Source organism: Macaca mulatta, chromosome 5, assembly GCF_049350105.2.
Source record: "Macaca mulatta isolate MMU2019108-1 chromosome 5, T2T-MMU8v2.0, whole genome shotgun sequence".
Classification (NCBI taxonomy): domain Eukaryota; kingdom Metazoa; phylum Chordata; class Mammalia; order Primates; family Cercopithecidae; genus Macaca; species Macaca mulatta.
The window spans coordinates 46746239-46773068 of record NC_133410.1 but is presented as its reverse complement, the minus strand read 5'-3'; the positions used below and the strand labels follow the sequence as shown (position 1 = coordinate 46773068).

Sequence of the window (26830 nt, the reverse complement as noted above, 5' to 3'; positions counted from 1 at the left end):
ATGCACACGTATGTTTATTGCGGCACTATTCACAATAGCAAAGACTTGGAATTAACCCAAATGTCCATCACTGGCAGACTGGATTAAGAAAATGTGGCACATATACACCATGGTATACTATGCAGCCATAAAAAAGGATGAGTTTGTGTCCTTTGTAGGGACATGGATGCAGCTGGAAACCATCATTCTCAGCAAACTATCACAAGAACAGAAAACCGAACACCGCATGTTCTCACTCATAGGTGGGAACTGAACAATGAGATCACTTGGACTCGGGAAGGGGAACATCACACACCAGGGCCTATCATGGGGAGGGGGGAGTGGGGAGGGATTGCATTGGGAGTTATACCTGATGTAAATGACGAGTTGATGGGTGCAGCACAGCAACATGGGACAAGTATACATATGTAACAAACCTGCACGTTATGCACATGTACCCTAGAACTTAATAATAATAAAAAATAAAAATAAAAAAAGAAATATAATATTGAACCATTGATTCAGAGTTGTGAATTATAATAGCTTTTGCAAAGTAGTTTACATAGCCAATGTAGCATTGTCTACAAAATACCTAGTTAATGTCTCGTGTGTGGGTACTTAGAGTTGTGAGTAATTTTTTTAAAAACCCAACTTTTAGGAAGCATAACTGAATTTACTGTTGCTAGCCATTATGATCGATCTATTCAACAATCAATAGTTATAAGGAATATAAGTGATATCACCTAGGGAACTATATGTCACACCAAGACTTGACTATAACTCATTGTTTTTTAAACTATGATCTCCTGGGCCAATTGACTTTTATTCCTCTAAATCCCAATGTAATATTAAAGAGAACTGAGTAATCATCACAACTTAGCAAGATAAGAAATCAATAGCTCTAAGAACTTACTCTCAAGAAGTCATCTGGTTTCCTTTGGAAAGTACTGAAACAACTTCCATCTTGGAATATATATGTTCCAAATTTCAGACTCACAGGAGGATTTCACTGTTCTAACTTGCATTAGGTACCAACTCTCCCACAACTATTGAGTAAGGGTTGGAGGACAGCACGAATACACAAATACAAATATGGTCACCAAAGACCCACAGGGCCCTCTGAGAAGGGAGGAATTATTGAGACTCAGACAGGTACTCCCACACAAGCACATACTCATGAATCTATGTTAGGCTATAGAAATCTGTGCAACAGAGTGTTGAACTCTGCTGATTTAAGAGTTTGGCATTTCTACATTTTGTAATGCTTATGGTTAAGTGAGCTGAGTGTATGAGCTCTTTGTGAGAAAAGAATGCTCAGCAAGAATTCCCCAGATCATCAACAAAAAGAGAGATGTCCCTCGGCAGAGTTCTGTTCAGCTCTCCTGTCTTCTGGGTGAGAAGGAACAATGAGTATCTCTAAGAATGATTGCTCTTGTATTTCCATTTGTTCTCCTTGCCCAGTATGACTGCTTCACAGTTGTTAGTCACTTCTACCATTAGTTAACAAATCCACATGGAAAAGTACTCACACTGTGGCTGAAGCTGGTTGATTATTATAAATCTTCTATCAAGTCAAAGTTGCCAAATATTAGATTACAAAAATCAATAGACTAAGGGCTTCAAGATTGAATTGTTCATTCTGTCTTTAGCTTTTCAAACTCAAGATTTTCATTCTGGTGTGTGAAAATATTTTTATTGGTGGATAGCAAATGAAAGTATAGGAGGGTAAAACCAGCTAAAGGCAAAAGCATTAACTGACTGTTCTTCTGCAGAGAGATTTCCCAGAGGTAGATTCATGACAGTGTAACATTCATCTGTCTTCTTTCAAAGACATTTAGAATGGATTACATTATAATCCAATTTATTTTGAAAGTTAGATCAGAACACTATAATAGGCTGTTAGTTAGAAACTGTGGCCTCATGATACTTTAGAATGAACAGAAATCATGTCACTATAGTATTCATTTATTAAGGTTTATGCTGCGTGGTCGTTGGCCTTAGGAGTCATTGTAATAGCAAATCATTTATATTTAATGTCTGAAAGTGGCATGATTCTAATTGCTGATAAAACATAATCCAAAAGCCTTGGCCCATAAGTTTCTTGAAACCTAGGTTTATACACACACACACAAATACACACGTGTGCACACATATACACATGGAGAGGGTACATTTGCAAATAGCAATGTGAACTTAAATTAACAAATTATGTATGCTCAGTTGAGGTTTTCCTATAATCATCAATTTTATCAGGAAGAACTCCCAAGTTTTAAACCCAATCTCTGTATAACATAATTGTACAGTTTAATAGAATCTGTATGAAAGAAAAACGTGAATGAAAATTCCCTAAATATGCTGAACCCTATTAATACCCCTAATATTGGTGAAATTGAGAGTTAGTAGCAGTTATAAGATTGATATCAGTATCACTCAATAGAGTGTTTGAAGAATGGCTTGTTTAGCCTCTTGGATACACCTTTAATTCATGTTAGTTACGTTACACAAAGAAACTGATGAGAGAAGATGGATGGGTTAGTCTAAGTTATGACTAATGAGTACATAGATTTTTTTTTGCAGTTAATACTTGTTAACTGCTCAGTGCAATAGGGTGAAAAGAATTTGCATTATCTTCATAGTTGTGACAGGTTTTATTAGGTAGGAGTTTGGCTAGTCTGTTTAGAAAAATACATTGGTATTTGAAGGTGAAATCCCAGGAGTGTGAGACATAAATGATAAGGAAACCAAAGGAGATAAACCGTTTTGTGAGATTTAAGAGATTTAGGTGTGAGGAAGCAAAACATTGGAGTAGTAAAAAACTTTAAAGAACAGCCATATTGATATTTAATTTTAAAATTTTTGCTGTACAGTAATAGTACATTTTCTGTATTTACTCAAAGCCTGATACACACCAAGCATGCCTGTATGCGCGCGCGCACACACACACACACACACACAAAAGCCTTGGGTAAATGTTTTATTTTTATACTTGGAATACTGGGAAGGGGCTGAATTCCTTATCCTGACAGCATTATTGGAACAGTATTCTACAAATTGAAGCAATTCAAAGCCAGAAATTACATAAGCCCTTTGAGAAGCCTCAGCAGTCTCGGGGAGGGCATTGGCCTCCTACAAATAATGGATTGCAGGTTCAGGCTACTCTTACCTAGATCTAAAGAGGCAGCGTTACTTTGGCTAGTATTATGTTAGAATCCTAGATGACAGGCACTGTGCTAAGCACCTTACATACAGTATTAGTTTCCTCTTGCTGCTGTAACAAGCTACCGCAAACGTAGTGGCTTAAAACAACACAAATTTATTCACTCACAGTTCTGGAGATCAGAAGTCTTAAAATCAAGGTGTTAGCAGGGCTGTGTTCCTCCTGGAGACTCCAAGGAAGAACTTATTTCTTTGCCTTTTTCTGCTTCTAGGGGGCATTTGCATTCCTTGACTTATGGACCCTTCCTCCATCTTTAAAGTACATCTCACTCTCCTGCTTTCCTTTCATAAGGACCCTTGTGATTACACTGGCCCCACTAAGATATTCCAGGAAAATCAACTTTTTTATTTATTTATTTATTTTTTTTTGAGACAGAGTCTCGCTCTGTTATCCAGGCTGGAATGCAGTGGCACAATCTCTGCTTACAGCATCCTCCCTCTCCCAGCTTCAAGAGATTCTCCTGCTTCAGGCTCCCCAGTAGCTGGGATTATAGGCAAGCATCACCATGCTCAGTAATTTTTTTTTTTTTTTTGGTATTTTTAGTAGAGACAGGGTTTCACCATGTTGGCCAGGCTGGTCTCGAACTCCTGACCTCAAATGATCCACCCACCTTGGCCTCCCAGAGTGCTGGGATTACAGGCGTGAGCTACCACATCCTGTGGACTTTATCTTTTTTTTTATTTTCCTTTTTTTTTTTTTTTTGACACAGAGTCGCTCTCTGTTACCCAGGCTGGAGTGCAGTGACGTGATCTCAGCTCACTGCAACCTCTGCCTCCCAGGTTCAAGCTATTCTCCTGCCTCAGCCTCCCGAGTAGCTAGGACTACAGGCACCCGCCACCACACCCAGCTAATTTTTGTATTTTTAGTAGAGATGGGGTTTCACCATGTTGGCCAGACTGGGCTTGACCTCCTGGTCTCTCACCTCAGTCTCCCAAAGTGCTGGGATTACAGGCATGAGCCACTGTGCTCAGCCAGAGACCTTATCTTAGTTACATCTGCAAAGCCCCTTTTGCCATGAGAAATAGCATATTTACAGGTCCAGAGAATTAGGATATGGACATCTTTGGAGGAGAAAGCATTATTTTACCACATGTGCATTATTTATGATTTATAATAGCCTTACTATGTTGAAGCCTTTTCCACTCCAATATCAAAGATAAGAAAATTAACAACTCACTGGATTATTAAATTTTTCCAAGTTTACATAGTCTATGGTAATGCTGAGATTAAAACCCAGATATACTAGATTCAAGGGTTAAGGTCTCTCCAGTTATTGTAGTCAGGCCAGATGAATCTAAGCAGAGATTTGCTTCAGTAAGATTTCTTCCATGAGCAGTGAAACAAAGTACAAATATTAAAAGTTGACCTTACCATACTTTTAGTATTTATTTAGTTATCAATAATTTATGACATTCATTACCCAATCCATAGTGAGTATAAAATGATATATGACTAACCAGGAATGTAAGCATTGGCTACAGCAATTAAAAACATCCAGCTACATATTCATGCTGTCATATATATGTATATACAGTAATACTGTAAGGTCTCAAGAGAGAAGATGGGGTCACTGTCTACTAGTTTTATATAATAGGTAAGGTGTGCTTATTTCTCATTTGGAACTACTACCTTTGACATTTTCTTAGAAATCCAGATCTCTTACATCAGATAAATATTTCCATTATTAAGAAAGCCTAAATATCACTCACAATTGCAATGCAAGACAGTTTAATTCTACACTTATTTGGTTGGCGGCAACTTGGACACAATGTGCCTTAACCTAGGTTTATGATAACTCATGAACGCAGGTATGATGCAGGTGGAATGTGGTATGGAATAGGAAGGAAAAGAGAGTTATTATATGCATGTACAAGTTCAATGCTTGATACATAGTAAGCACTCGATTAGCAGTAGCTGCTATCATTTTCAGTCAATATGCTTCCAAAGTAATAAAAAATACATATAACATTGCTATTACAAATACATTGCAAAATTAACACATGGCCTTATTAAAACATCTGGAAAATACAGAAAATTATAGATAAGAGAAAAAAATGACCCATAATGTCATTACCACAGTTTTATTATTAATTTCTTTTCTTCTTAAAGTTGAAGTTATATTGTATGTAACAATTTCATTTGCTGCTTTGGTCAACCTATAGGTAAGAACTTTCCTAAGTCTTAGGTATGCTCCACGGACATAATTTTAAAGGACACTATACTCCATGACTTACTTAACAATTCAGTCACTGGGAGATATCATTAAATGTTCTTTAGGATGCTTTAAAAAAATCACACTGAGTAAATAGCATTCTTATGGCTATTCTTATTTTTTGATTCCATATTTCTGCTTACTTTCCCTCCTCTCTTTTGCAGACTTAGTGCTGAATGCTAATGACACTCTTAGTGCAATCCCAGGCAGTCATTTTCAGGTAATTAGCTACACACCAAATGTTACATAAATGGGCCCATTATTATTCACTTCTGTTGGGGCAGGGTGATTCATGAACCACTTTATAATTATGAAGATCAGTCCATAAATCAGAGTAGGGGATTGAGGGTGGGCAAAATTTTTTTAAAGGATTAATAAGGACTAGGACAATAGTAATTAACAGGCTCTTGTCCAAGTTCCAGTATCAGTGTTAGTCATGTTTTACCATGAATGTCTGGCTGAGTTCAAGACATACTATTTTTCCTAAATTGTATCATTATACACATATTTCTATGAAGCATAAGAGTATGCATTTAATTTCTACCATATTTAATACTTTCTATTAACCAATAAGCTGAAATATGTATTAGGGAGCAGAAATAAAATGAGGCTTCCCCCTCAAATTAAACCATCTATATTCTTATCATCTTGATTATTAGGAATTTCTGTAGCGGACAAATTGTAAGGAATTAAAACAACAGCAATGGTTTCTTGATCTTTTGGCTAAGGTGAAGTGTGGTATCTTTTCTTATCAATTTAAAACAATAGCAAACCCTAAGCATTCAGAAACGACCTAGATATTAAAGTAAAAGTAGAAGCCAAAGAAAATGTTTACCTGGAATGGAATACCACGACTTGGAATCAGCAAGTGCAGGATAATTAAACAAGGAAGTAAGAGCTAGAGCAAATACATGAATCTCTTTCACAGTTACTACTTTTTTGGTTTATTTGCAAACCTATTCTATTGCTTTGCCACATGATTCTCTTTCCTAGAACAAAGAACTGATACATTTACTGAGAGGTAATCAGTCATTTTGAAATGGTATTCCTCAAGGAGTAAACTAAGATTCAAGAGTGATGGAGCATTAAGATACTGTGTTGTTTGAGAACAATGGCTTTATGCTGACAAAAAACAAACAAAACCAAAACCAAACAGGACAGAAGTATAAATTGTGCAAAATTCCCAGCTCCCTAAGGGGATAAAAGCAGGCCCAGGACATTTATTTTCTATTTAAATAAGCAATAAAGAAAACAAATAACTTGAAATTAGTGGAGAAACACTACTTCTAGAACAACGATTAGCATTGTAGTATGTCTTTTCATTTTTCCCCTATGTATGTGGACTTTTTGCATACTTGTAATCATACATAGGATTCTGTTTCCTTCCCATTGAATCTTAATATCAGATACATTTTCCTCATCGGCATCAGGATTGTAATTTTTTCAATGGGAAACAGTATACTTTAAGTTGAACATTTAGGTGGCTTTCAATTTCATCAGTTTAAAATGAAACTAAAACGTTTTCATGAATGTATTATTTTTCCACATTTTGGATTATTTTTCTAGCTAGTATCTAACAAATAGGATTATTATACCCAAAGATACAAAAATGTATATGTCAAAAATGCTTTCTTCAAGGGTTGTGCTAAATTATAGTGCAAAATATTATTAATTTTCTTCACTGGTTCTCAATTGGATGTTATAATATTTTTGTTCATTAAATAGATGAAAAATGGTACTTTTGTGATTTTAATTTTTTAATTACTAACGGGATGAAGGGTTTCTAATATAATTGTTTACAAGCTGCATTTGAAACTATTCTTTCTCTAGATACCAAAATTATTAGAGATATATCAATATATCAACTTATGACTAAAAGAATATCAGTAATAATATTAATTATCAGGCAGGAATAAAGAGTATCCCAATATAGATTAACTTTGGTGTTGTCTTATTCAGTTATGTAGATGAATAAATTTGTGTTGCTGAATTTAATATCTTTGTTGACATATATTTTTATTGTTTATTGTTAAACTTTTTTGGAAGAAGATATAAGTTATAGAAATAAAAAATTAAAATAAGGCCTGTGTTGCTTTTCAGAGTTCACAATGAACACCATCAAAATAAAGCTAATTGAGAGGTGATCATATATTCCAAAAGACAAAAATAGGAAGAGGATTTTGTATATTTTCAAGTTAATAATTAAGCACTCCAGATATCATGCTAACAATAAAACACGATTTCTGTCTCTGTGCTTTTGTGAGCATAAATCCCTAAAAATGGCCATATTTAAAAGCTACAAAACAAAGTTAGTTTTATTTTCTATTCATTTTTATAGGTCCAGTGTTAAATAGGCAAATTCTGGAGGAGTCAGTATATCAGCAAAACACTATTTTTTAAAAATAAGAAATAGTATTTATTTCTATAACAAAGAAATTATAAATTAATGTAATGAGAGATCATTTTCTAGCTATCTGAGATTGGCCAAGATTGTCTGGTGACATTGGATTTTTGTGTCCCTTTGGGAAAATTAGGAGTTATACTCTTGGTGAGAAAATAAATGGATACATCCACCATGGTAAATATTTTGACAACATCTTGATTCAGTGATTACCTCTTGACTCAGTCACTATACTTCCAGTTCCCGACTCACTGCACACAAGGAAACATAAGTAGAGGTGTTCCTCAAGCACTCCTTGTAAAAGCAAAATGAGTAAACCTAAAAATGGTCCAGCAAAGCTAAATAGATACACACCTCTAGTGTATATACAGTGGATTACTTTACAGCAGTTAAAATGAATAAAATAGGTCTACCTGTATGAACATGGGTATGTCTTACATAGTGTTGTGTGGAAAACAAACAAACAAAACAAGAAGAGATGCTTACCAAAACTATATTTATTTAAAATTTTATAAGAATGAAACATTAGCATATATGCCTTAGGGAATCACATATGTGTAGCAAATTTTAAAAAATGTACACATTTAAAGGATACCCAATAATTTTAGAATAGTGTTTATCTCTGGGGAGGGAGAGGTAGAGGAAGGAAAAAATATAGGATGGGATGAAGGTGGTATTGGAATAATTTAAAATTCCTCCTCCCATCATTGGTTCCTTCCTTCCTTTTTTCCTCCCTCCTTTCCTTCCTCTTTTCCACCCTCCTTTCTCCTCTACCCTTCTCCTATCTCTACCCTGCAACTCCCATCTCTACTTCACACCTTCTACCTTCTATCTTCTATCTCTATCTCACCCTGCACCTTCTTCCCACTGTTCCTCTCCCTCCCACCCCAAATCCTCCCCCTTCTCCTACCCCACCCCTCCCCTCCCCATCCCTCTTTTCTCTTTCCTCCCCTTCCCTTCTTTTTTTTTTTTTTGTCTATTGTGGTATTTATTTTATTTTATTTCACTTTAAGTTCTGGGCTACATGTGCAGAATGTGCAGGTTTGTTACATCCTGTCTTTTGTCCATCTTTCCATCGTTCTTTCTTTAAAGGAAGCTGAAGCAAATAGGGCAACATGTTATATTTTTAACCTCTCCGTTACTTTCCAATTTGATATCCTTAGACAAACAGATAAATCCTCAAATGAAGATCCTTTTGTAGTACATGAGCATGATGATTTAATTTCCACACCCAGGTGTAAGACATGCCTCTCTCAAACCTTGTTATGAGGTCAGCACATTACGCTTCTGATATTTTAAAATATCCCAAAATAACTCCACTTACACTCTTGTTTTAAATGTTACTTTGAACTGGGCATAGCCACCTTCCTTTCCCCAGTTCGAGTTACAACAGGAAAAGTAAAGGAACACAAAGATTATCTCTCCATCACATTGACTCTATACCTAACCGGTATTTAATACTGGGTGATGATTATGATCTTTCAAAATGAGTTCCTTCAATGAAGAAATTCATCAACTTACGTGGATCTTGGTGTTTGAAACTGACATATATTTCTCCACATTTCTCATTATTGCAATTACACGTTTATTTATTTGGTAACTTGTTTCTCGTGTGACTTCCACCTGAATAGATGGGAAGTACACCATAGGAAATGATCTCCTAATGATCCATTTACTAGGGCTCAGTGTCTGACACAGAATTGATGGGTAAGGTAATGAAATTAATATGGAAATTAAGGAAACACTGAAATCATTACTTTTCTAAAGAAGAAAGAAGACAACCAGTATGATGTCTTCATTAAAAAATTATGCCACTGTTGCTTGGAAAATATATTCATGGTAAAGATCCATTTTCTTTATCCTGACTAAATTCTCATTAAAAATCATTTTGAGTCCATTGGTTAAATAAACAACCACAGATCATTGTCAGTTGAACGATTTCCAGGGTCACGAAACTACTAAAAGTATGCTTAAATTAGGCTAGATATTTTAGGACCTCCCAGTTGTTAAATTGTACACACCCTGTGGCTTGAGGGAGAGGCGGCTAAAACACTGGTATACACATTGAATAGTCTAGGCATAAACATGGGTTAAGGTCCTACTTCTTCCCTTACTATTAGGAATACAAATAGATTAGGGCCTCAAAGTACAAAATGTTGGTTTCTTTTCAAGAAACAAAATGATTGTCCTTGCCAAAAGAATAAATGAATGAGGCTTTCAGTGATTAATCTGTGTCTGAGTTTCCTCCCACGTTAAGTGAGTGAACCAGTGGCTGGACTTTTCTATGAGAAAAGCAAGTATTTACATGGTACAAGAGGATTTCTGTTTTTAACCATTAAAACATCACTTTTTGATTAGTGCCATTAGAATGTTAACTTCATGAACAATTAAAAATTAATATATTCTGGCAGATTTTAGTAGCTCCATACATAAAATCCAGAGGAAGATAAATGAAGTCATATGGTTCTGATTCACTGCTAGTGTTACAAACCATTGTGAATTTGATCACAATCCAATTTGTACTTCAAATATCATCTAAATTTGATTAATTTCCATTTGTAACATTGTAAACTGGAAAAACTATGTCAAAAGCAATTTGTTTAGAAAAAAATCAGAGATAAGAGACAGTCTATGAAATGAAAGAATGTACAAATCAAACATCTGACAAGGGGTTAATATCTAAAATATCTAAGGAACTCATACAAATCAATAGTAAGAAAATAAGTAACCCAGTTAAAAGATGGGCAAAGGATTTGAATGGATACTTCTCAAAAGGAGACAAATAACCAACATGTATATGAAAAAAATGTTCAATATCACTAATTATTAGAGGTGCAAATTAAAATCAAAATATTACCTCACATCCTTTAGAATGGTTATTTTTGAAAAGATGAAAGATAAATGTTGGTGAGTTGTGGGGAAAAGAGAAGCCTAGCACACTGTTGGTGAGAATGTAAATTAGTACAGCCATTATGGAACCAGTATGGAAGTTCCTCAAAAAATTAAAAATAGAGCTACCGTATGATCCTGCAATCCCACTACTGGGTATATAGTCAAAGGAAACAAAATCAGTCTGTTGAAGAGATATCTGCATTCCCATGTTCATTGCAAGGATATGGAATCAACTAAGTGTCCATTAACAGTTGAATGGATAAAGAAAAAGTGGTGTGCAGATACACAATGAAATACTATTCAGTTTTAAAAAAGAAGGAAGTCTTGTCATTTATAATAACATAGATAAACCTAGAGGACATTATGCTAAGTGAAATAAGCCAGGCCCAGAACGGCAACTGCCACATGATTTCACTCATATGTGGAATCTAACAAGTTAAAGTCATAGAAGTAGATAATAGAATGCTGGTTACTAGGGACTAGGTGGGGATGGGGGATTAGAGAGATAATCAGTCACTCTAGTTAATAATAATGTATTCTTGAAAATTTCTAAAAGAGTAGATTTTTTAAAAATGATATGTGGGGTAACGCATATGTGAATTAGAACAATTTAGCCATTCCACAATGTATAGATATTTCAAAAGAGCATGTTGTACATAATAAATATATAGTTTTTATTTGTCAGTTAAAAATAAATGATAAAAAGGTAACTTTAAATAAATCTGATCTTATATTTGTACCTTTAAGATAGAGTAAAAAATGAAGAAAATAAAGAAATGTTTAGAGAAGCATTAAAACTGAAACATACATGGACATATAGGAAGATATTTCAAAAATAGTTAATCACAAGAAGTAACATGATGTTATTTCCTATATAGGTTTCATATATTTTTGATTAGCATCATTAGAATTTTATATATATATATATATAGAGAGAGAGAGAGAGAGAGAGAGAGCACCTTCAACATTCACCTTAAACATTTAAAGTGTAATTTAAACTATCAACATTGTTCTTTATTAAAGATTAATAATGCAAATTTATTCATGTTTATTTCAATTTGTGTGCAAATACATTATTTATACTGCAAGAAGGCTGTGGCTTCTAAAATTCAATTTCAAATAAATTACAAAATTCCCAGAGGTTCTGTGGTTTTTTTTTTTTTAGAGTAGTCAAACTTTTAAAATAAAGTTTTAGTAACTAGAAATTCGGAGTAAATAAATGTGCATTTCTTCTGATCTTCCCTTTCCTACCACCAACTCTCAAACTAAAAACAACAAAACAAATTTCTGAATACACTGTATTCATAAAGAACATGTGAGCACATAGCACATACATTGTTAAAGTTAAAAAATGTACATTTTTTTTCCAGTGTGAATAAGAAATTTATTTGAAGAAAGCATAGGAGAGCTAAGAAGGAGCTCCTTGTGCTGCTTCTTACTCTCAGAGGAATTCCATATCCTTCTGCCTAAAGCTGCTTCATAAAGACTTTCTTTCAAGTAACTGAAGGTCATTTTGTCTGCCAGTGCATTCAAATTTAAAAGTAATATTTATCATGAATTCCCTTTTATATGTATGCATAGGTAATAACACCACAGGTACTGTTTTTTTTTTTTTTAAATATACTTTAAGTTCTAGGGTACATGTGCACAATGTGCAGGTTTGTTACATATGTATACATGTGCCATGTTGGTGTGCTGCACCCATTAACTCATCATTTACATTAGGTATATCTCCTAACGCTATCCTTCCCTACCCCTCCAACAATAGGACCCGGTGTGTGATGTTCCCCTTCCCAAGTCCAAGTGACCTCATTGTTCAATTCCCACCTATGAGTGAGAACATGCAGTGTTTGGTTTTCTGTTCTTGCCATAGTTTGCTGAGAATGATGGTTTCCAGCTGCATCCATGTCCCTACAAAGAACATGAACTCACCCTTTTTTATGGCTGCATAGTATTCCATGGTGTATATGTGCCACATTTTGTTAATCCAGTCTGTCACCAATGGACATTTGGGTTGGTTCCAAGTCTTTGCTATTGTGAATAGTGCCGCAATAAACATACGTGTGCATGTGTCTTTATAGCAGCATGACTTTTAATCCTCTGGGTGTATCCCCAGTAATGGGATGGCTGGGTCAAATGGTATTTCTAGTTCTAGATCCTTGAGGAATCGCCACACTGTTTTCCACAATGGTTGAACTAGTTTACAGTCCCACCAACAGTGTAAAAGTGTTCCTATTTCTCCACATCCTCTCCAGCACCTGTTGTTTCCTGATTTTTTAATGATTGCCATTCTAACTGGTGTGAGATGGTATCTCATGGTGGTTTTGATTTGCATTTCTCTGATGGCCAGTGATGATGAGCATTTTTTCATGTGTCTGTTGGCTGTATACATGTCTTCTTTTGAGAAATGTCTGTTCATATCCTTTGCCCACTTTTTGATGGGGTTGTTTTTTTCCTTGATTGAGTTTTTTGTAGGTTCTGGATATTAGCCCTTTGTCAGATGAGTAGATTGCAAAAATGTTCTCCCATTCTGTAGGTTGCCTGTTCACTCTGATGGTAGTTTCTTTTGCTGTGCAGAAGCTCTTTAGTTTAATTAGATCTCATTTGTCAATTTTGGCTTTTGTTGCCGTTGCTTTTGGTGTTTCAGACATGAAGTCCTTGCCCATGCCTATGTCCTGAATGATATTACCTAGGTTTTCTTCTAGGGTTTTTATGGTATTAGGTCTAACATTTAAGTCTCTAATCCATCTTGAATTAATTTTCGTATAAGGAGTAAGGAAAGGATCCAGTTTCAGCTTTCTACTTATGGCTAGTCAATTTTCCCAGCACCATTTATTAAATAGGAAATCCTTTCCCATTTCTTGTTTTTGTCAGGTTTGTCAAAGATCAGATGGCTGTAGATGTGTAGTATTATTTCTGAGGGCTCTGTTCTGTTCCATTGGTCTATATCTCTGTTTTGGTACCAGTACCATGCTGTTTTGGTTACTGTAGCCTTGTAGTATAGTTTGAAGTCAGGTAGCATGATGCCTCCAGCTTTTTTCATTTGGCTTAGGATTGTCTTGGCAATGCGGGGTCTTTTTTGGTTCCAATATGAACTTTAAAGCGGTTTTTTCCAATTCTGTGAAGAAAGTCATCTGTAGCTTAATGGGGATGGCATTGAATCTCTAAATTACCTTGGGCAGTATGGCCATTTTCACAATATTGATTCTTCCTATCCATGAGCATAGTATGTTCTTCCATTTGTTTGTGTCCTCTTTTATTTCACTGAGCAGTGGTTTGCAGTTCTCCTTGAAGAGGTCCTTTACATACCTTGTAAGTTGGATCCCTAAGTATTTCAAGGGAAATGATACATAGAACTTTGCCTAGGTTACATTAAACATAATTAATTTCTGTGATCATTACACTTCAGGATAACAAAAGTCACAATAACCTTTTTCAGGTTTATGGAAACCTGAAATTGGAAACTGAATGTTCCAATTAACTCCCATAATTAATTAATCTGAATGAAAGGCTCTTTTGGTACCTTGCCTATTTAAATGAATAAATTGTGAAGTCCTATTATACAAGAACTGCATAAATTAGAGCTACATTTTAGTAGAGATCATTATTCTACTGAGTAAATTCAAAATCTTGTACCCAGAAAATCTTATTTTTAAACCTAATTGTTAATTAAGAAAATATTGCACAATAAACACATAGAGCTCAATTTTGAATATTCCTTATGCATCATAATTTGAGTTTAAAAACATGACTCACAGCAAAGGGTTCTTGAATTTTGTATATTTAAAAATATTTAAATGCAGTTTATTGAGTTAATATTTGTGAATCTTATATTAATTATTAGTGGTCTTACAGTAAATGATATATTCAGAAATATGCAGAACTTGTAATATCACTTATGAAAATAGGTTTTTCTAATAAAAGTAAGTAAAAATAACATTCCTCTCTTGAGTCATTTCCTAAAATTTCACATTCAAATTTTCTATAAATAAGTTGCTCCATTTAAAGGCTACATTTAATACAGCAACTAGAAATAGGAAAATGGAAGAAACAGTACTAAGCACTTCGCATATATTATCTTTTTAAATCCTCACAGTATCTCTCCTGTACATTGGGAATTGTTGGATCAAAAGAGAAATCTTAGTATATCAGAGGAGGGAAACATATGACCATGAATTTTGTGCTATGTTTAATCTTGATCTGTGGCAAAGTACAGATCTGAATGTATAAGCACTCTACATTTCTTTATATTTGTAATTCAGAAAGGGCTTTACCTTTCATTCTGCAGGAAAAAAAAATTGTGAAAGATTTTGTAATGAACCAAAAAGATGACCAGATGTCTAGTAGACAAAATTGTCTCACCTTCACTGTCTATGAATTATTTTGGAACTGTCTACATTATTTAAAAATGATAGAAATGTAACAAATTTCTACGTGTAGAATTGCAATTGCAATTGATTATTGCCCTGTGGATATTGGCCAGTTTTGCCAATTTGCATGTATTTGTAAATTCTTTTCAGTATGCTATGTTTTTTCAGTATAGTACGTCTTTTCAGCGTATGTGGTCCTTGGATTCTCCTTTGAATGAGCTGTAGCATCTTACTAAATCTCTCATTAATTAATGGGTTAATTGAAATCTCTTTTTTTTTCTTTTTTGAGACATGGTCTAGCTCAGTTGCCCATTCTGGAGTGCAGTGGTGTGATCATGGCTCACTACAGCCTCAACTTCCTGGGCTCAAGTGATCTCCTGACCTTTAGTCTTCCAAGTAGCTGGGACTACAGGCATGCACCACCATGTCTGCCTAATTTTTTATTGTAGAGATGGGAGTCTCAGTATGTTGTCCAGGCTGGTCTTGAATTCCTGGGTTCAAGCAATCTTCCTGCCTTGAATTACCAAAGTGTTGGAATTACAGGTGTGAACCACCATGTCCAACCTCATTAAAATCTTTAATCCATGTTTGTTTTATACTTTTACATGAATTTATCTCTTTAAACTGATTGCCTATGAACTGTTTTTGAGGTAATCCACTATAATATGCAATGGATTTATTTAACGGAGCCAGGTAAAATGTGTTGCCAGAATAGTGTATCTTATTAGGAGATTTAAGCTTGGTATGTCTTTTTGGTTCCCAGAAATGAAACCCAAGAGGCAACAGAACCTAATTTTGCTGACTGAATTTCTCTATTTTTCTTCCCTCTACTGATTTTTGTTTCCAGTTTGCTTATAGCCACTGGCTTATTCTCCATTGGTGACAGCAATGACTGGGAATTTGGTTTCATGATCTGATCATCTAGTGATTTATACAAATGGCTAACAGATTATAGAGACGTGAGTTCCATACTCTTTGGGTGACAGGTAACAGAGAGATTGGTTTGTTTACATATACATACATATATATACACACATGTATATACACATATACGTATGTGTGTATATATATGTATATGTATATCCTCTTTGTCCATTTTGAGCTTAAATCAGTTAAGAATCTTGTATTCAATGTCATGGAAAGCTGTTTGATATTTGGACCATGAGTTTTTGGGTTTCGATGTTTACTATCAACCTGTGGCAAAAGTGCTGATCTGAATTTATAAGCACACTAAGTGACTTTGTGCCTGTATCAAAATATCTCATGTACCCCATAAATATATACACCTACTATGTACCCACAAATATTAAAAATAAAAAATTTAAAAAGGTCTTTACCTCTCATTGTATGAGAGCATTGACAAATTATATTATAAAGACTCAATATAAAGGGGCTGTGTCTTGATTGATTTAGATAAATAAGTGCTAATATAAATAAAATATGCTAACATTAATACTACATAATATTCAAGATTATGAAAAATATAAATTTGTGTTTAAATAAACTGGACCATTATTCTGACAAACTTTATGTCAATAGTAATTATGTTTTGTGATATGTCAGCTTGAAGATAATTTTTACAATGTCCCGTTTAAAGCCTAGGACAGATATTGAATTTAATTAATGAATAATCATTGGATACTTAGATAATTTCTAAGGTAGAATACTTAAACATTGATTACTAAGCATGCTTTTATATTTATGTACATTTGCTTCCTTTTTATGCTGTAGAGTGGTTGTAGCTTTGGGGAATGTTAATGAGTGTGTTTATTTTAGTCACTTTAAAAAGATGTTAAAAGAATATATATGGTCATATAAATTTGTGTTATATGTTTTCATAAGTTCTGCTAGTCAGCTGAAATACTTATGTACAATGGACAATTTTCAATATTACACTCCCTAGTTTTCTTTGTGAAATACAAGTTCATTACTTTGGTTAAAAGTTATAATTAATAGGACGGAGACTATTTTAGAAGCAATAGAAACAAAGAAATACAACTTATGTGTGTGTCTTTATTATTCAAGAAATAAAAAAGGTTTATCCTAAAGTCATGGTTCTTAAAATTTTGATCTCGGATTCATTTATACTTTATTTATTTATTTATTTATTTTGAGACAGAGTCTTGCTGGAGTGCAGTGGCGCCATCTCTGCTCACTGCAAGCTCCACCTCCTGGGTTCACGCCATTCTCCTGCCTCAGCCTCCTGAGTATCTGGGATTACAGGCGACCGCCACCAGGCCCAGCTAATTTTTTTTGTATTTTTAGTAGAAATGGGGTTTCACTGTGTGAGCCGAGATGGTCTCGATCTCCTAATCTCGTCATCCGCCCGCCTCGGCCTCCCAAAGGGTTGGGATTACAGGCGTGAGCCATCGTGCCCGGCCCATTTATACTCTTAAATGACTATAAAACTGGCACCCATGACCCTATCTTAACTAAATGTTCAAATCTTTGATAAGTTTTTTATTTTTCCATTTCTAAATCAGTTTATATCTATATCTATATATATTTTTTGCACTTAAAACTATTTTTTATTTTCCCAGAGTGCTCCTGAAAATCTTAAAGTAATTTTGTAAGGATTGCACATGAGAAGATTTTAAGTAAGAAAATGTGCTTAGGACCAGGCGCAATGGCTCATGCCTGTAATCCCAGCACTTAGGGGGGCCAAGGTAAGTGGATCACCAGCGGTCAGGAGTTTGAGACCAGCCTGAGTAACATGGAGAAACCCCTATCTCTATAAAAGTACAAAATTAGCCAGGCGTGGTGGCACATGCCTGTAATCCCAGCTACTTGGGAGGCTGAGGCAGGAGAATCGCTTGAACCTGGGAGGCGGACGTTGTGGTGAGCCGAGATCACACCATTGCACTCCAGCCTGGGTGACAAGAGCGAAACTGCATCTCAAAAAACAAACAAACCAAGAAAAACAACAACAACAACAACAAAAAACTATGTACTTACTCTGCCCCCAAATTTGTATAAGTAAAATATTATTAATAAAAATATTGCAGAGTGTTCATGCTATGATTTAAATGTTTGTCCCCTCCAAAACTCATGTTGAAATTTAATTGCTATTGTAACAATATTAAAAGGTTGGACTATTAAGAGGTGATTTGGCCATGAGGGCTCCACCCTCAAGAATTGATGAATAACATTATCATGAGAGTGGGCTCATTATAAAAGAGGGATTTCAGCCCCCTCCCTCCCTCTCTCTCTTCCTCTATCTCTTACCCTTTCTTGTCCTTTCACCTTTACCCATGGAATGACATAGCAAGAAGGCCCTTGCCAGATGCCAGGCCCTCCTCAATCTTGGATTTTGCAGCCTCTAGTGCCATGAGTCAATAAATTTCTGTTCACAATAAATTACCCAATCTGTGATAGTCTCTTATAGCAGCCCCAAAACAAATTAAGACAGGAGGTTTTATGGGAAGTCCCTGGAAATTTCTCAATGTCTTTGCTTTCCGTAAATTCTTTTAAGCTCGGGGGATATACTGTATAAAACTCTTTTCAAAATAGCTTTTCTAGCTTTTCTGTTTATTAGAGCCCTCAAGGGGCTTTGCCTAAAGATATTAAGTAACAACAGTAAAGTATTTTCAACTATAATTTCTGTTATTTTTATAAGTACATTTTTTAAAGTAAACTTTTTAAAAGTATACTTGTCCATGTATTAGTTCATTTTCACACTGCTGATAAAGACATACCTGAGACTGGGTAATTTACAAAAGAAAGGGGTTTATTGGACTTACAGTTCCACATGCTGAGGAGGCCTCACAATCATGGTGGAAAGTGAAAGGCACGTCTCATATGGTGGCAGACAAGGGAAGAGAGCTTGTGCAGGAAAACTCCCTCTTATAATGACTCTCAGATCTCATAAGGCTTACTCAATACCACAAGAACAGCATGGGAAAGGCCTGCCTGCACCCATGATTCAATTACCTCCCACTGGGTCCCACCCATAACACTTGGGAATTCCAGATGAGATTTGGGTGGGAACAAAACCAAACCATATCATTCCACCCCTGTCCCCTCCCAAATCTCATGTCCTCACATTTCAAAACCAATCATACCTTCCCAACAGTCCCCAAAAGTCTTAACTCATTTCAGCATTAACTCAAAAGTCCACAGTCTAAAGTCTCATCTGAGACAAGGCAAATCCCTTCCACCTATAAGCCTATAAAATCAAAAGCAAGTTAGTCACTTCCTAGATATAGTGGGGGTACAGGCATTGGATAAATACACCCATTCTAAATGGGAAACACTGGTCAAAACAAAGGGGCTACAGGGTCCATGCTAGTCTGAAATCCAGCAAGGCACTCAAATCTTACAGCTCCAAAATGATCTCCTTTGACTCCATGTCTCACATCCAGATCACACTGATGAAAGAGATGGCTTCCCATGGTCTTGGGTGGCTCTTCCTCTGTGGCTTTGATGGGTATAGCCCCCTCCTAGTTGATTTCATGGGCTGGCATTGAGTGTCTTCAGCTTTTCCAGGCACATGGTGCAAGCTGTTGGTGGATCTACCATTCTGCAACCTGGAGGACAGTGGCCCTTTTCTCACAGCTTCACTAGGCAGTGCCCCATATGGACTCTGTGAGGTCTTTGACAACACATTTCCCTTCCACACTGCCCTAGCAGAGGTTCTCCATGAAGGCCCCAGCCCTGCAGCAAACTTCTGCCTGTGCATCCAGGCATTTCCATATATCTTCTGAAATCTGGGCGGAGGTTCCCAAACCTCAATTCTTGACCTCTGTGCACCCACTGGCTCAACATCATGTGGAAGCTGCCAAGGCCGGAGGCTTCTGTCCTCTGGAGCAACAGCCTGAGCTGTACCTTGCCCCATTTTAGTCATGGCTAGAGTGACTGGGACACAGGGCACCAAGACCCTAGACTACACACAGTAGGGGGACCCTGTGCCCATCCCAGGAAACCATTTCCTCCTAGGCCTCCTAGCCCTTGATGGGAGGGGCTTCCGTGAAGACCTCTGAAATGCCCTGGAGACATTTTCCCCATTGTCTTGGGGATTAACACTGGGCTCCTCATGACTTATGCAAATTTCTGCAGTCAGCCTGAATTTCTCCTCAGAAAATGGGTTTTTCTTTTCTATCACATTGTCAGGCTGCAAATTTTCTAAACTTTTATGCTCTGCTTCCCTTATGAAACTGAATATCTTTACCAGAACCCAAGTCACCTTTTGAATGCTTTGCTGCTTAGAGATTTCTTCCACCATATACCCTAAATTATCTCTCTTGAGTTCCAAGTTCCACAGATCTCTAGGGCAGGGGCCAAATGCCACCAGCATCTTTGCTAAAACATAACAAGAGTCACCTTTTATCCAGTTCCGAAAAAGTACCTCCTCTCCATCTGAGACCACCTCAGTCTGCACCTTATTGCCCATATCGCTATCAGGCCTTTGGTCAAAGCTATTCAACAAGTCTCCAGGAAATTCCCAATTTTCCCACATTTTCCTGTCTTCTTCTGAGCCCTCCAAAGTGTCCCAATCCCTGCCTGTTACCCGGTTCCAAAGTTGCTTCCACATTTTTAAATGTCTCTTTAGCAACACCTCACTCTACTGGTACCAATGACTGTATTAGTCTGTTTTTATGCTGCTGATAAAGGCATACCCGAGACTGGGCAATTTACAAAAGAAAGACAATTTATTGGAGTTACATTTCCACGTGGTGGAGGAGGCTTCACAATCATGGTGGAAAGTGAAAGTCATGCCTCCACATGGTGGCAGACAAGTGAAGAGAGCTTGTGCAGGAAGACTCCCTCTTATAATAACCATCAGATCTCAGGAGACTTACTATCATGAGAACAGCAACGGAAAGAACTGCCCCCATGATTCAATTACCTCCCACTGGGTCCCTTCCACAACACTTGGGAATTCAAGATGAGATCTGGGTGGAGACACAGCCAAACCATATCAATCCACAACTGTATTTCATTAATTTGAATCTAACAAATCTAGATAGCAAGTTTTCATCCTATCCCCACATATGCTATAGAGATCTACTTGTAGGCAAAATTGTGAAGTAGAGAGGAGTCAGCATTTCTCACTGCTTTTGGGGATCGTGTGCCTCATTTATTAGCTTTTCTTACTCTCGGCACAACTTAAAAGTGCCCTGAATCACATTCTCCAAAAGTTCTCAATATTCTTTACCATGTTATTTCTACTTCTGGGTAATGAAATGCCATAACATAGTTTAAATGTAATGGTTATAAAAGTCCAAGGCTCAAAATGGTTCAGACACTAATGAAGTTAGGTTTTCAGGTAGTTTGTATCTTGTTATGATTTAATTTATCATCCCAGGCTATACATACAGGGAGGTAAGGTGAATAAAGCATCTTATATCATACATGGGTTTCCATCACTCATCCAGTACGCCCCTATAATTTTGGCAGTTAAATCAGCTAATTGGAAGACCATGCTCCTTCCAATACTATTTTAGTGTGTGACCAATTTGCCATGGTGAGCATAAATCAGATCAAATACCAAATAGAAAAAGAAATTCTGTGTGGTGGAGTCAGACTAATTTTCCTAGAATCCAGGCTGAAGGTTGAGGACAGATGGTGTAGGTTCACATCATTTGGTTTGTTATAATCTATGAAAACTCTTCCCCACCCCTAATAACGATTTCAACTTGTAATTACTACTATTTCAGGTTTGACTGCAACTATGATGTAATGAGATTGCTGTGTCAGTTGGATCTGATTTCAAAGAGATAATGCACATTTTCCTTTCTGAACGAGTTCATTTAAAATAATAGGTTCAAAATGGAAACAAAAACTGGCAGGAATAAAGGCTCTTGAAAACATGGCATTCCTTTAGTTTTCACTCAGATAGCATGGGGAATTGAAAGGGTCTCTGTGGACTGATGGTCTCTGTTTCACATCATCACAGATAATAATGGATCCTCAGGGAAGAGTCAAAATATTGGTCTGTTGCTGATGCGCATGTCTCCCTGGCTCAGAAGCAAAAAACAAACTCAGGCCCAAAAAAAGAGGCTTGTGCTGATTTCTTCACTTGTTCACTCATATATATTGATCATCTTTACAATAAGGTGCTATGCTAGTAAATATATTTTAAAAATATAAGATGTACATAAGATGTATATACTATTAGAAGTATAGGATATGGATGTAATTTTTGTGGTTAAGAATGTGAACTCTAGGTAGACTGCTTGTCTCCATAGCCAGGCTCCATCAGCTGTTGACCTTGGGCAAGTTATCTGAATTCTCTGGACTCAGTTTCCTCTTTTCTCAGTTGTGATAATTTTAGTACTTAAGTAAAATAACACCTATAAAGCATTTAAAGTTGCCATGAAAGACTAGGATTCAATAAACATTTGCTATGATGAATGATGATGATTAAATTACTTACCACAAGGTGCCTCCAAATCACTAAACATCCCAGTCATAGACTTAATACATTACAGGAGCTGCTAGACCTTAGGAAAACATTATTAAGATAGAAGCCCTGGCCAGGCATCGTGGCTCATGCCTGTAATCCCAGCATTTTGGGAGTCTGAGGCGGACAGATCATGAGGTCAGGAGATCAAGACCATCCTGGCTAATGCGGTGAAACCCCATTACTACTAAAAGTACAAAAAATTAGCCAGGTGTGGTGACAGGTGCCTGTACTCCCAGCTACTTGGGAGGCTAAGGCAGGAGAATCACTTGAACTCAGGAGGTGGAGGTTGCAGTGAGCCGAGATCGCGCCACTGCACTCCAGCCTGGGCGACTGAGCAAGACTCCATCTCAACAGTAATAATAATAATAATGATAATAATAATAATAATAATAATAAGCCCTGTTCTCAAGGTTCAAGATGCTAACAATCTTCTGGGTGGTGCAGATATACTATATCAGTGTTCTGTGATTAGTGCTACACTAGACGAGTACATGCTGATTTGTTGCCTATCTACTGCCGCATAACAAATTACTCCAAAAATTAGTAGCTTAAAACAACAAATGTGTTATTTCACAGATTTTGTGAGCCAACAAACTGGGCTTGATGTAGTTTAGTGCCTCTGCCTCAAGACCTTTCACAAGGTTGCAATCAAGTTGCTGGCTGGGACTGTGGTCGTATCTGAAAGCTCCACTGAGTGATGATTCATACTCAAGCTCATTTACAAGGTTGTTGGTAGGGTTAAGTTCCTCATATGCTGTTGGACTGAGAACCTCAATATCTTGCTGGCAGTTGGAGACCTCTCTCTGTTTCTTGTCACACAGGCATGTCCATAGGGAAACTCTCAACTGGCTTCCATTAGAGCAAGTGAAAAACAGCAAGGGCCAGCTGGCTAGAAGTCAGGCTGTTAAAACCTGATCGAGATGTGACGTTGTATCACTTGTGCTATATTCTATCCATATGAAGTAAGTCCAAACTCAGAGGAAAGGAATTACACATTGATGTGAATACCAGAAAGTGAGGATCATTGAAATCCGTTTTAGATGCTGTCGAACACAAAGTACAGTGGTGAAACAAACAGCAGAGATAGAAAGCCTTTAAAAGTAGACCAGCATGATCTGGGTTTTTAAAGGATAAATAATTATTCACTGGAAAGGTATGGGGGAATGGCATTCTAGGTAGAGAGAATAAAAAACGTGCAGAAACCTGAAAAAAACCCGATAGGATCAGATGTCATAGAAGAAGTTATATTGATGCCATAATAACTTCTAGGTATACTAACAAGCAAACTTCCCACAGCGCCATAGAACAGAAAGGCTCATGGACAAAATTAAAATGCTTGAATCGTGTGATGTAGTAAATCAAATTAAAACACAGAAGCAAAGGGAAAGATACTGGGGAAGCTACTTTTATGATAGGGTGCAACCAGGTTTAAGAACCTCAGTATACGTTTCTCTCTCTCTCTCACCTCAGACTTTCGCAATGATAGTGTGATTATGAGGACCAGAGTTGAGGTTCAAGCAACATAGCTCACAGAAGATACTCTGGGCCAGTAAGGTGTAGGGAAAGATGTAGTTTAAACATAGCTGTGTCTTGGCAATGAATCCCCTGAACAGCCATGAGTTTTTCTTGTATTTATTGGGAAGAGAACATGTGGGGTCAGAAATGGTCCTTTAGGGTGTTGCTAATGGGTGGCCATGTTTGGGGGCATTGCAGTTATCAACTGATGATTAAGACTTTGATCTTTCTATCTGTAAGTAACACTCTTGTTAGTGCAATCAATTTTTCTATTGAATTTTTTCTTTGGCATGTCACATGTTATTAATTTATTGTCTATATTGAGCACGTCATATGAATTCTGCCTTTGTTTCACAAGGTACTTGCTTACTCATTACCTATGCTTAATTATCCTATGAATTTTACCTATACCCCATAAACTAAAAGTTTACTTACTATCTAAGCTCATTATTTCTTATAGATTTTATACAGTGTGTTATTTTTTCTTGTCTTTTTAGCACAGTTGAATACAGCATATACACATTACATTAGGGAACTTGAAGTGTTCTGGTGTAGCAGGAGCACAGGGGGCTTATCAAGGAAGGGCAGGAAATAAATGTAGAAAGGTAGAGAAGGCTTTGTATGGAAACATGGACTTTATCCTGCAGGCAATGGAGAGTCACTGAAGGATGCAAGCAGAAATAGAACTGTATTAGAAATATCACAATATATTTATATAAAATATTAAAGTAAAAATAATGTATGATAAACTGAACTCAAGCAACTATTCCAAATCTTTGTTTTTCTTAAGTCCCCTAAAAGGTAGCCCGCAGAGGCTGGGCGCAGTGGCTCACACCTGTAATTCCAGCACTTTGGGAGGCCGAGGCGGGTGGATCACGAGGTCAGGAGATTGAGACCATCCTGGCCAACACGGTGAAACTCCGTCTCTACTAAAATTACAAAAAATTAGCCGGGCATGGTGGCGGTCGCCTGTAGTCCCAGCTACTCGGGAGCAGAAGAGTGGCGCGAACCCGGAGGCTGAGCTTGCAGTGAGGGAAGATTGCGCCACTGTGCTCCAGCCTGAGTGACAGAGAGAGACTTCGTCTCAAAAAAAAAAAAAAAAAAAAAAAGCCACCAGATATGGAACATTGCCCAGAAGATAACCACAAGAAGAAAGAATCCTCTTCCCCTCATCTACAAATGCCTTTATACCCAAACTTAGTGTCTTGTTTGAAACAAAATCCTCAATTGTTTTAATAATCCTATCCACCTCTCCAGTGTCAAGACCTTATCAATCAATTATCTATCCCATCTCTCACTTCTATCTGTCCTTTTCTCATAGTTTCTCCACTTTTGCCTCTAAACATGTTCAGGGCATTACGATACAGACAAACATGTAAACAAATGAAAAACTCAAACCAAACAATAATTACAAAACTCTTTCCTTAACCATGCCTCCTGTTCTAGCTACTGCCTTCCCTCTCTCTCTTCCCTTCTTGAAAGAGCGATATGCTCCTTCTACAGCACATAGTTCAGCCCAATTACTGCACACAACCTTCTATAATCAGAGGTCTCCACTGAGTGTTCTATTGTCAAGTACCATGGACACCTTTCTATTCTTACCTTACTGAACATCTCTGAACCTTCCTTTGTTCTGTTTGCAACATCTTACCAGTTCCAATATTAATTAACGAATTAAGTAAAATCTTTGGTATGTGCTTAGTTTATATTGGCATGAGAGTTATGATTTTACTTTTATAAATTTGATTGAATACACTGAAAAGATTTTTCTTTCTTTTGTAATCAGAAGTATGGGTAAGATTTGTAAAGAAAATAATTTCCTCACGATGTAATTTAATACCAGCATTAATAAACATCTCACCCTTTGACAATACTGAACTAGATTACTGTTGTTTTTGGTTTCTTTTTATTCTTAGTTGCTATTCCCAGTCACTTGTGAAAGTTAAAAGCTGGGGCTACTACAACTAGTTATATATGGTTGTGATCTTCAAGAGCAGATATCTGAATAAAATGAAAAACAAGAGAGCATCAGTTAAAAAGTATATATGTGCTAGCATGGATGTGGGGTTTATAAGCCCACCCAGGTTGGTAGGGGTGGGAGAGGATTCTCAGCAAAGACTACAGGTAGAACAGAGAGACCTGTGTTTCAGGCATTGGTAGATGGGCTGTGAGAGAATTTATAAATGTGTCCTGCAAGGCTCTTAGAGACCCAAAAGAACATGTGTTTTAGAAAATTGGAATAGTGCAGTATGATTAAATATAGTTTTTAAAATTGTTTAACTGATAAATAATTATGGATATTTGTAGGGTACAAGGTGAGGTTTTGATTTATGCTTCTATTATAGAAAAAGTCAATCAATTAATTAGCATATTCATTTTATGAATTCATCATTTTTTAATGATGATAACATTAAATATTCTAGCAATAGTACATATTAAGTATTAATACATAATACATTATATTAACTGTGGTCACCATGCACTACAATCACTAAAACTTATTCTCCCAGTTTAACTGGAAGTTTGTATCCTTTGATCAACATTTTGTCTTTCTCCATCCGTTTGTCTTTCTCCCCGCTCAGTCACCTTTTTACTCTCTTTTACTATGAGATCGATTTTTTAAAATCCATATATAAATGACATCATATAGTATTTGTCTTTCTGTGTTTGGATTATTTCACTTAACATAGACTTCTAGTTCCATCCATTTGTTACAAGTAACAGATATTTTTAAAAGCTAAATGGTATTACATTGTATATATACCACATTTTCTTTATCCATTCATATATTGATAGGCACTTAGATTGCTTCCATATCTTGGCTATTGTGAATAATGTT

At 36.4% G+C, this 26830-nt stretch overlaps 1 protein-coding gene and 1 non-coding gene across 2 annotated transcripts in view; one reads left to right on the top strand and one right to left on the bottom strand.

The window, feature by feature from the left end:
- The window catches only part of GABRB1 (gamma-aminobutyric acid type A receptor subunit beta1), a 409046-nt gene that overhangs the window by 119420 nt on the left and 262796 nt on the right, over positions 1-26830 (bottom strand). The window lies entirely within an intron of this gene.
- Positions 8999-9102, top strand: LOC114678603 (small nucleolar RNA U13). Its single transcript, XR_003730036.1, has one exon. It is a non-coding gene; the product is annotated as a small nucleolar RNA U13 (small nucleolar RNA).